Source organism: Cricetulus griseus, chromosome 2 (assembly GCF_003668045.3).
Source record: "Cricetulus griseus strain 17A/GY chromosome 2, alternate assembly CriGri-PICRH-1.0, whole genome shotgun sequence".
In the NCBI taxonomy this organism is placed as follows: Eukaryota; Metazoa; Chordata; class Mammalia; order Rodentia; family Cricetidae; genus Cricetulus; species Cricetulus griseus.
The window spans coordinates 100,043,263-100,055,323 of record NC_048595.1 but is presented as its reverse complement, the minus strand read 5'-3'; positions in this window follow the sequence as shown (position 1 = coordinate 100,055,323).

Sequence of the window (12,061 nt, the reverse complement as noted above, 5' to 3'; positions counted from 1 at the left end):
GCCAGAGCTACAGAGAGGCCCTGTATAAAATAAAACATTTAAAAAGAAAGAAAACATATCAGTTAACCACCAAGTTTATCAGACTTAGTTATGGCAGCAGGAGGTAAGTTTTGTGGTTAGCAACAAAGCTGTGATGTGATAGAAAGAACATGACTACAGACATGAAGACCACCTCTCAACTATGTCTCTTTGGGCAAGTTACAGTGGCTTTTCTTTTGGGCAAGGAGGAAGGGAGTGGGAGGGGACAGGGTCTCATGTAGCTCAGGCTGGCATTGAACTTGATACGTATCCATGGCTATACTTGAACTCCACCTGCCTGTACCTTTCAAGTGCTAGAATTATACAAGTTACTATTCCTATCTGTAAATAATAAATGGTCTAGAAGTCAATCAAAGCTTTACTAACAGGAGGTATAAACTCCAGCAAAGGCTTCTTTAAAGTCACACCCCAACATTAAGTCAGAAGGATCACAAGTTCAAAGTCAATCTGGTGTCTTCAGGGCTGGCTTGTTTGTGGAGCTCACGAGGAACATGCTTCCTTGTTCTACCCGTTTCTGGAAGCTGTCTGGACTCACTGGCTCATTTGGCCCCTTACCTTCAAAACCAGCCAGGGGTGAGTTTTTACATCTCATCTCTCTGACCCTTCCACCTTCTGGAATGCCTTTCTTCCCCTAGCTTGGAAATGACCTCTATTGAGGTCCCCTGTGTTTGGTTGGAGCCCCATTCCTCTGTCCCTCCATTGCCTGCCACCTGCCTCTCTAAACCCTACCTGCTCAAAGAGTCTTTGAAGAAAGGAAAGGTGCCCAAAAGTCCAGTTCTGCATTCTTGGCTACTAGTTCCTCTGTTGCCATCAATCACTCAAATCCCACCTAAGTGATCAGCTTTTGACCATAGTTGGGTACAACCCAGCTTTGGCAGACACGTCATTACCCCTTGCCTACAATCTATAAAACCTCCCTGCCTTAGTTCCAGTGTGCAACTTCTCTAGCCTCATTCTCTGAGACCAGTGAACTTTCCTGGGAGTTGCTTTACTCAATAAACCTGCTGTTATGCTTTTTCAGTTCAGCTTGATCTGGCTTACTGTGTCAGTAAAGAAACTTATTATGGGGGGGGGGCATGTGGGCACAGGCAGGAAACCTATTGCCCTGAAATTAAACTGAGACTGCCAGGATAGAAAGGGTGATCGCCCATCTAAAGGGCCTTCACTTGAGCACATCTACACCTTGTCAGGTAAATTCACATATTCATAGGTATCTGGGATTAATGTATAAACATTTGGATGCCCTTAGTCTGTCACTATCAGTAGGTTAGGGTTTTCCAGAGGCCAATGGTTGTAGTGATGAGTTTCAGGCCAGCAAGACCCAAGACCCAAGACCATTTTCTTTCTTTCTTTCTTTCTTTCTTTCTTTCTTTCTTTCTTTCTTTCTCTCTCTCTCTCTCTCTCTCTCTCTCTCTCTCTCTTTCTTTCTTTCTTTTTTGGGGTCTCACTATGCAGCTCTGGCTGTCCTGGAACTCACTGTGTAGACAAGGCTGACTTCTAACTCACAAAGATCACTTGCTTGCCTCCACCTCTCAAGTGCTAGGATTAAAGTGTTGTATCCATGCCTAGCGAGATCTTTTCTTTTCTTTCTTTTTATTTCTTCTCCTCTCATATATTACATCCCAACCACAGTTTCCCCTCCCTCCTCACCTCCCAGTTTCTCCCCCTCCTTCCCTTTCCCCAGATCCACTCATCCTCCATTTTCCTTTAGAAACGAACAGGTCTCCCAGGGATATAAACCAAACATTCCATGACAACGTGCAATAAGACTAGGTACATACCCTTGTATCAAGGCTGGGTGAGGTGACCCAGTAGGAGGAAAAGGGTCCTAAAATCAGGCAAAGGGGTCAGAGACAGTCTTTGCTCCAACTGTTAGGAGCCCCACAAGAATACCGAGCTACACAACCATAATATATATGCAGAGGGCCTAGGTAAAACCCATACAGGCTCCTTGATTATTGGTTCAGTCTCTGTGTGCACCCTAGTTAGTTAATTCTGTGGTATCCTTGACCCTTCTGGCTCCTACAAGCTTTCCTCTCCCTCTTCCACTGGATTCCCTAAGCTCTGCTTAATGTTGGCTGTGGGTCTTTGCATCTGCTCCCATCAGTTGCTGGATGAAGTCTCTCTGATGACAATTACAGTAGGCTCCAGGCAAGACCTTTTCATAAACAAATACATAACTAAAATTGTCACAATAGCTTCAGAATCAGGAGGACAACTGTGGGCATCTGGTAGCATCATGAAAGGGACTTATGGTTGTTTGATCTCTGAACCTCATGGCTCCTGATAGATCTCTGGTGACTGCCAAATTGGCTTTTCTTTGGTCTTTCCTTGAGCAGTGATACACAAGACACCTTGATTCATGCAGATGAAAATGATTTAAAAAGAAAAGCAAACACTGTACATGGAAAGGCAAACTCAACCTCCAAACATTGGCACATGTCTATAATCCAAACACTTGGGAAGTAGAGGTAGGAGGATTGGAGGACAGTTTGGTCTACATAGCAAATCACTGTTCAGCCAAGACCACATAGCAAGACCACCTGAAGAAGAAGACAGAGAGGAGGAGAGTGGGGAGGAAGAGGGGAAGAAGAAGAGGAAGAAGAAGGAGGAGGAAGAAGAGGAGGAGGAGGGAAAGAAGGAAGGAACGCAGGAATGAAGAAAGAAAGAAAGAAAGAAAGAAAGAAAGAAAGAAAGAAAGAAAGAGAAAAAACTCAGAATTTATAGTGGTACAAAAATGATGGCTCAAAACACAGAATAAAGTGTCAGAAGGAAACATAAAGGCTAGCATTTAAAGAAAAATGAAATTGGGGGCTCAAAACTCAATTACAGCCCCAAGGATAGAAGGAATTTGGGGTTAACAATAATTTATGTACCAAAGTTCAAGAAACTGGTCATGGTGATGCATGCCTTTAACCCCAGCACCTGGGAGGCAGAGGCAGGGGGATCCTGTTCTGTTCAAGGGTGACACAGTCTAATGGTGAGCCAGAACTACATAGTGCAATGGTTCCCAACCTTCCCAGTACTGCAACCCTTTAATACAGTTCCTCATGCTGTGGTGACCTCCAATCATAAAATTATTGTTGTTGCCACTTCAAAAACTCTTCTAAGGGGCAAAACCCTACCAACGAGGCAGTTCTGGACTCTATGCCCCAGCCCCTCGGCTCCAGCTAGTTGAAAGAAGCAAGTGGGGGGACCAAGCAGCCTATCACCAGCAATGGCTTAGAAATTGGTAGTGGTGTGAGCTTATCCAATGATCATCTCAGAAAGTTAAGTAGAAATCATGGAGATGACTACTCAGCAGGAGCTGGTGGTTAATTCGTGCTTGGAGATAATCTCTGTTGACCCACGGAGTAGAGCTGCCACTTACAGTGACTGTGCCTGACTCCTGACTCCCACACTGACTGAGGTGGGTGAGGAGCCTGGCAGGGGTGCTTGTCCTGAAAACCATCTACAGACAGACAGATGCAGAACCAGAGCGCACAGCAGGGATGCTCCAGTGCCTCTTGGTGCCCTGTGCCCCAAAATACATCCACAAATGGACAACTTTGACCACCAGCTGGAAAGGGCCCAGGAGTGAGGGCTCAGAACCCTCAGAAATGAAGTCTAGGTTACACCAGCAAACTATCTTGTCCATTCATCACTGCTTGAGTGGGGTAGGGGTCCAGAACAGATGGCAGTAGATGAAAATCAAGAACATGAGCTCAAGGCGTCGGTGGCGCACGCCTTTAATCCCAGCACTCGGGAGGCAGAGGCAGGCGGATCTCTGTGAGTTCGAGGCCAGCCTGGTCTCCAGAGCGAGTGCCAGGATAGGCTCCAAAGCTACACAGAGAAACCCAGTCTTGAAAAAACAAAAAACAAAACAAAACAAAAAAACAAAAAATAAAAAACACCCATTTGGGCTGGAGAGATGGCTTAGAGGTTAAGAGCACTGACTGCTCTTCCAGAGGTCTTGAGTTCAATTCCCAGCAACCACAAGGTGGCTCACAACCATCCATTATGAGATCTGGTGCCCTCTTCTGGTGTGCAGATATACATGGAAGCAGAATGTTGTATACATAATAAGTAAATAAACTCTAAAAAAAAAAAAAAAAGAACATGAGCTCAGCTTTAGAACCAACTGCACACTGGGGATTTTATGTTCCACGGGCCTCTAACTGTATGTTTTACTTCTCTTCCTCCTTTTAAATAAACTCTCTTGAGAAGCAGTGACTGCATGAATTTAACTTCTGAGCCAAGTGTGAAGATGGCAGACACTGTCAGGGCATAGACACTGCTGTGTGGACTCACCAGGGGCCTCATTCCCAGGGATGGGAGGTGTTTTAGAGGGCACACATTCTGAAGAGGCTCTCAGAACTCCCCAGCGGTTTTCAGCCTGCTTCTGCCCTGGATATAAAGTGGACCCCATTTTTAGGTTACACATCTGGACACCTTGTGAATTTGTGTATGTCTTCATGTCTCTTAGAAAGCTGAATTTGCTCTGTTGAAGTTATAACAAAACCCTTTGCTAACATTATTTCACCATAATTTTACTTTGAAAAAAATGTGAGCCTAAAGGAAAGTTGAAAGAATAATACAATGAACACCTCTATGCTTTTCATCTGGTATGTCAGTCAGTCAAGGCCCAAAAAGATAAATACAGACACCTCTATGCTTTTCATCTGATATGTCAGTCAGTCAGGGCCCAAGGAGATAAACACAGACATTAGGATATGTGTGTTCATTTACATACACATACTGGTATGTGCTATAGAATAATCTTAGTTGGATTGGTTTTTTGTTTATATGACTTGATTTGATTTTACTTTGAGGCAAAGTCTCATGCTGACACATGGGCTGGCCTTGAACTCACAGTGATCTTCTGCCTTCATCTTCCAAGCACTAAGACTGCAGGCATGTCCTGTCACACCTGTCTTCACTATATTTTGGTTCCGACAGAGAGAATACACAATATTATGAGATTATAACAGAGCTTAAAAAAAAAAAAAGCCCTACTGTCTAATGCTTTCTGTTTAGATGTGTAAGTACCATTATGTTGCAGAGAGGCTTGTAGACTAGGGGCAAACAGCTCTATCATACAGTCAAGGAGTATAGTAAGCAATGCCATCTAGGTTTCAGTATGGTCTATGATGGTCACACAAGAACAAAGTTGCCTAATAAACCTCGCAAATGTATTAGATGGCACATGATTCTGTACACACGCCCAACACACACACACACACACACACACACACACACACACACACACACACACCTTTTCTTCTGAGGCTAAGCTTGGACTCTGCAGAGTAGGCAGTGAGGATGGGGAAATGCAGGAAGTTACGGATAAACCAGGACCCATGGGGCACATTGGAACCTGAATCAGCCGCCTCTTAGGCTGTGATGCAGAACAAGTTGTGTTTTTACCCAGCATGTTCCACTTCCAACTTGAGATCAAGCTCTGCATCAACACTCACTAAGGATCAAGGCTGCTCCAATACTGTTTCCAATAGTCGTGGCCTTTTACCTTGCCTTTAAGGCTGCGCTGTGTTGCGTAAGAGCCCAGCGTAAGAGCCACTAGCATCTTATCAGGGCAGCTGTGGCTACTTACAAGAAACTCTCAGGGTCAGGCTTATTGACTTTCCCCCATAGAAGAGGGTGGAGGGGGCCACGAGACCCTCAGCTGAGATTCCAGCCACTCTTTCCTACACTTTTCATCCCAGATGTGTGTGAGTCATTGTAGGGAGACACTATAGCCCCGCCTCCTAGTAGCCCCCGACAGGTATTAGACCTCACGGGCGTGGTCAGGGGAAGTCAAAGATGATGCGGAACGATTCTTAAGGGACCGCATATAGCCCCTTCTCTCTGGCCACCCTAGCTTGCGACCTCTGGGCACGCTCTGGCTTGCGTTTGGGCTGGTGTTTATCAGAATAAAGGTATTTTGAATCTACAAGCCTTCTCCATCACCTTCAAGTCTGCACCTGTGCAGCAACTCCAGGAGGAATTAGAGTGTAGACAGTCAGACGGCTAACGGAAAGGGGACTCCACCCACACTGCTGTGGGGAAGTTGTCATCCAGGCTGGTTTGAGACTCTTCAGTGGCATGACTGCTTTAAAGTCACCCACTCTTTTGTATGTTACCCCCCACCCACCCAAGTTCTGTAAGTGGAGCAAATAAACGCATTGCTTCACTGAGTTGGACATCAGTACAATCGCACTTTGGTCTGTTGTTGGTACTCTATGTGGGGAGAGTATACATTTATTTATATTTACCTAGGAAATGTTCAAGAAGCACCTGGTGCAGAACCTAGGATGAGTTTGGGGGAGGGGGGCAGTGACTTTGTCTCTGCCATAGGTGATAAGATGTGTAACTGAAGCTCAACTGTCTGAGGGTGGGGTGTCCTAGGGGAATCCTGGGGTGGGCGTCTTCATGGCCTATGGAATGGCATGTCTCTGTTGCTGTAGCAGCGTGTGCATTGAGCCCTTTAATGCAATTGAGGCTGGATTTTCTCCCCAGAAGGAAAGTTTTAGTGAAAGTCTGTGAGGGTATCTCAGTGGGGCTATCTTCCTGTATGTGTTATGGAGTGGCATGCATCCTTGATGAATTTTGTTTGCCAGTGGAGTAGGGACATCCTGATAATGCCTGACGGGCCAGAGAGTATCTTCAAGCCCCTGATGGTAGTATGCACAAAAGAGGGTTATAAGGAAGCTGCAGCAGAAGTGAGGGCAGGAACTCAATCAAGTAGGAACTGAAGCAGAACCCATGGAGAAATGCTGCTTATCAGCTCACTCACTAGTTCATGCTCTGCTGGATTTCTTACACAGTCCAAGTGCACCTGCCTAGGGGTGGTGCTGCCCACAGTGGGCTGGCCCCACTCACAGCAATCATCAGTCAAGATAATCTCTCACAGACATGGCTATAGACAGAAATTTTTCACTTGAGACTCCCTCAAATGAATACAGGCTGTGTCAAGCTGACAGCAAAACTAACTAGGACAGCCACCACCCGAAGTAGATGTTGCGACCCTATTGCTGAGGACGACGAATGCTTTGGTTGCAGAATCTAAAGAAATCAAGATGGAATGTGGCTGGAGGTTCCCTCCCTGCTGCTTAGTTCACACAGTGTTGTAAGGTGTTGTGCAAATTGCTTGGGGATAATTGTTCCCTATGGTCTGAGGCTTGGACCCTGGAGCTACACTGTAGAAATACTACTTGAGTTGTGCAAGCTAGTTCAATAGTGGCACAAACAGTAAATGGATACAACCACCAACTTTCTGATTGGATTTAAGGTTTATTCCAGAGGGCAGAATTTACATCTGGTACTGTATGTAAACCAGTAAAAAAACCTGTGACTGAAGATGTCACAGGCCCTAGTGAGGAAACAACTGCTTTGTTAACTAGATATGATAAATCTGTCAAAATTTCTTCTAAATATTTATTTTTAGGCTATCAGCATTGACCAAGGAATCTTGTTTTGTTTTTTTTAAGTGAGTAGTATTTATTGTAAAAATTTAAGTTCCGAGGCTGGCAAGATGGCTCTCAGACCAGCAGGTAAAGGTCCTTATTCCTAAGCCTCACACCTGAGTTCAATCCCAGGAGTCCACATAGTGGAAGGAGAGAGAACCAACTCTCCCACACACATTGTTCTGTCAAACACACACACACACACACACACACACACACACACACACACGTAATTTAAAGACATATTCAATAATTAAACTTCTGGTTTGGGGTTGTCATTTGTTTGTTCTGAAACAGGGTTTCACTGTGTGGCCCTGGCTGTCCTGGAACTAGCTCTGTAGACCAGGCTGGCCTCAAACTCACAGACTCAGACCCTCCAGAGTACAGGGATTAGAGGCCTGCACCATCACTGCTCAGTTTCAATTAAACTTCTGAAGAGTAACTGTTTCTGTAGAATGGTGGTGCATCATTCAGTGACAAATAACCAGATATCTCTCTGTCCCCCTTCCAAGGCTCAGGGATCATTACAGAAAGGAACATAAGAGATACCAGAAGGGGTAGAATGTTATATAGAGTGCCGTCTTCCCAGGATAACAGCCATTACCACCTTCAGAACAGCTGTGACTACTTGCAGAGATCCTCAGGATCAAGCCTGTTGACAACACCATGGAAGAAAGGGGTGGAACAGGTCACTGGACTAGGGATTAGGATCTAAGATTCCAGCCATGCTTTACCCTTGCATGCCAGCTGTGTGTAATTCTGTACAAGCTGCTCTCTGGAAGTGATGGGCAGTGTTAACTGAAGTGGGAGCTCCATCTATGTTGGCTATGGGGTTGAGCCTTTCAGTGGTGTGGCTGCTTTGGGGTCACTCATTCTCCTGTAAGTAGCCCCTACCCCACTCTATAAGTGAGCCCTATAAACTCGTTAGTTCCCCAAGTTGGATATCAGTAGAGTTGCACTTTGGTTTGTCATTGGTGCCTTATCTGGACGGAGTAGAAATTTGTTCATGTTTTCCCAGAAAAGTTGATACAGCAACTGATATTTGGTAAAATTTTCTCGCTATTTTTTTTTTTTATAGTGCTGGGTATTGAACCTAGGGTCTCCCACATGCTAGGCAAGCACAGTACCACTGAAATACACCTTTAGCTCTCCCTCAGTAATTTTTAAAAATAACCTGTGTGTATGTACACATTCGTATGTGTGAATATGGGTTTGCATAGGCCACTGCCTCCCATCTATCTGTAGGAGCGCTGAGATCCATAGATTCTCACTGTGACTTTCATGAAGTCTGGGGAGTCAAACCCTGGTCCTTATGTTTGCACAGCAAGTGCTCTACACACCAAGCCATCTCCCCAGTACTCTGTCAAGTTTTCAAAAATTTCCTTGTCTACTCCTTAAGCTACTGATTGGAATTATAATAATTATACACTTCAATTTAGGAAAACTAGCTTTTTAAAATTATTTATTTTCCTAACTGATGAGATGGATCAGCAGGCAAAGGCACTTGCTGCCACACCTGAGGATCTGAGTTCAATGCCCCAGTATCCACAAGAGAGAAGGAGAGAACCAATCCCCCAAATCTATCTTCTGAGCTCCACAAGCCCACCCTCTCCCTCCAAAGATAAATAAATAAATAAATAAATAAATAAATAAATAAATAAAGTAATAAATTGGTGAGTTGGCTCAATGGTTAAGACCACTTGTTGCTCTTGCTGAGGACCTGGGTTCAGTTCCCAGCAGCCACATGGTGGCTCACAATCATTCATAACTCCAGTACCAGGGGAATCTAACGCCCTCTTCTGACCTCTTCGGGCATCAGGCATGCATGAATGCACACGCAGGCAAAACACTCAACACAAAATAAAGTAAACCTAAAAAGAAATGAAAAAAATAAGGAAAGAAAAGAGAATTCTTATTTCGTCCTAATTCCATCCAGTTTCTTTGAAGGCAATAGTCCCCAGGCCCCCAAAGCCTGGCTGTAGATTGAATTCTAGTGGTCTGAAATCAGCGTACATCTGCTTGTATTTGATTTTCTTCTGGCATCTCTCATCCACATTTTATTTCACAACTTTATCGCTTTGCTGTGTGTTTCTCTTAGGTAAATATTCATTTGAATTTTATGAGACAACTAGTCTTTCAACAGCAGAATTCAGTTTACTTGCCTGTGTCGCTCTCAATTATGATGTAGTTGGTTCTCCATACCATTTGTTTTATTCTATTTCCAGCACTCACAAGGCTGAAGCATAAAGGCGGGGAGTTCAAGGCTATCGTGGGCTATAAACCAAGATTCTGTCTAAAAAAACATTCAGAGAATTTCAGCCCGGGTTGGTCGGCACTCTCAGACACACATGACTCTTCTTGGCATATAAAAATATAGCAACAAAAAAAAAATATATAGCAACAATTATTCCCAAAATGTTATGATTATTCTCCCACCCCAGTATAATGTGGTCTTTAGATTATTCCCCGTCTTCTCTCCCTCGCCTCTCTTACACATCTGGAGTGTGTTTGCCTTCCTGTAATTCTCGCCCCTCGATTCCAGAATTTAATTGAGATCATTTAGTCCTTGTTAAAAGTTCCCTTACAGTGCATTCCATCTGTCTTGAGTTCTTATTTAGCATGTATATTACACGTTATAAATAGGTTTAGATATAAATATATAGGCCACGTTTCGTTGCCCTCCACGGCTCTCTTTCCTTTGCATTTTTGCCTGTCTGACATCTCTGCTCTGATTCCTCTGTTTGACTGCTTGGGTTGTTTTCTCAAAATCACTTCTCAGATGGGATACTTTGAGACTTCTGTGAGCCTTTACAAACCTTTCATCCCTCCTTGCTGGGTCCATGTTGCAGGCCATTTCTCTCATTGGCCCACATTTTGTTGAATTTCGTTGAAGTAGAACTGCAGATAGAGGAACCTGCTTGCTGACTTGATTTTCTACATCACTTTGAGTTTTGAGACTTTCTTTTTACTTGTGAATGGCTGAAGTGTGTTTCTTTTTCTATCAAGCTGGTCTGGAGGGTAAGTCTTCCCTCGGCCCAGGGAATGTCAGCCTTCACTTGGTGATAACCTTTTTCTCTGGGAAGCCACAGCTTTTGCATGGTGACTTTCCTGGTTCTGCTCTGATCCCATGGTTCACCACAGAATTTGCATGTCTATATTTTTGTCAAGTGCTTTGAGATATTTCCTTTTTTTTAACTTCTTAGGCTTGTTTAGGGGTTTCAGCAAAGACTCCCCTTGTTTTACCTATAGGAACTGTAAACTTTGAGATCACGCTCCGTAGTTCAAGGAAATATTTTGTGTGAACTTCCAAATTCACAAATTTTGGGCAGGGATTTCCCCATCTCTGCCAGCAGGTTCCTCTGCCCTTTGGTTTGTTTGCATTCTCCTCATTACAAAATCCGAGCGATTCAACCTATTATTCATTTTTGGGGAAGTCATAGAGACCCAGCAGAGGTATCGGTTCTTATTGGAAGCAGGCTGCTTCTGGGATCTGCTTTCTTCCAGACAGTCCTTGGGCCTTGGCTATGAGGCTGTCCTCCAGAATTGCCTATAGGGAATTTTCTCTGCCAAGACCAGCAGAGCTTGAGTTAACTCCTGGCCTATAGTTGGGAGCTGTCAAAGCAGGTATGGAAGGGACAACTTCATCACAGAGATCCACCTGTTCTGCCTCCAATGCTGGGATTAAAGGCATATGCTACTGTGCCAGGCTCCATCTTAACCTTAAAAAAAAACCCAAAAACCATGTATATACAGTATTCCTATCAATAAATGTTCAACTGAGGCCATAGGCAAAGGAAGAAAGATGAAGCTGTTATGAGAGAGTAGGTTTGCAACCTGGGAAGAAGATGTAGGTAAACACAAGAGTCAGAGATGGAGAAAGCAGATCAGGAAGAGACAGAGCATGAAGGCCTGCATTTCCCAGTCCCTGTGGCTGCACTGCAGGTCCATTGTACCACAGCCACAGTCTGACATTCCCATTTTATCAAGCCTGCAACTTCCCCAGTCATTCTTTCAATATAAACCCCTTCATGTAGTCTAATCTTACAAAGGCTTCTTGTTTCTTGACTTCATTCCTAGTCAAAGTGTGGGGCTGAAACCCCATTCACTTCTGAGAAGCACTCTTTTGTTTGTTTGTTTGTTTGTTTGTTTGTTTGCTTGTTTGTTTGCTTTTCAAGACAGGGTTTCTCTGTATAGCCTTGGCTGCCCTGGAATTAGCTCTGTAGACCAGGCTGGTCTCAAACTCAGAGATTCACTTGCCTCTGCTTCCCAAGTGCTGGGATTAAAGGCGTGTGCCACCACTGCCTGGCTTAGAATGTAGTTTTTAAAAATTTAAAAACAAAACAGAAAACCACTTAGGCTGTTCTCTTCCTAGGAGCATCTCCTCGGTTCCTCCCTGTTGCTGCGGACAGGAGGAAGGGAAAAGATTGTGTGGTTGTAATTCAGCCAGCAGGAGAAGAAGGAAAATAACAAGGAGGCAGTTTGGTTCAAAATCTTAAAAGTTCTATGGTTATAAAGATTGGAAAAGAGTGCTTGGTCAAGCAATAAAGTTCCCCAACTCTGGCAATGCTCACAGTGAGACC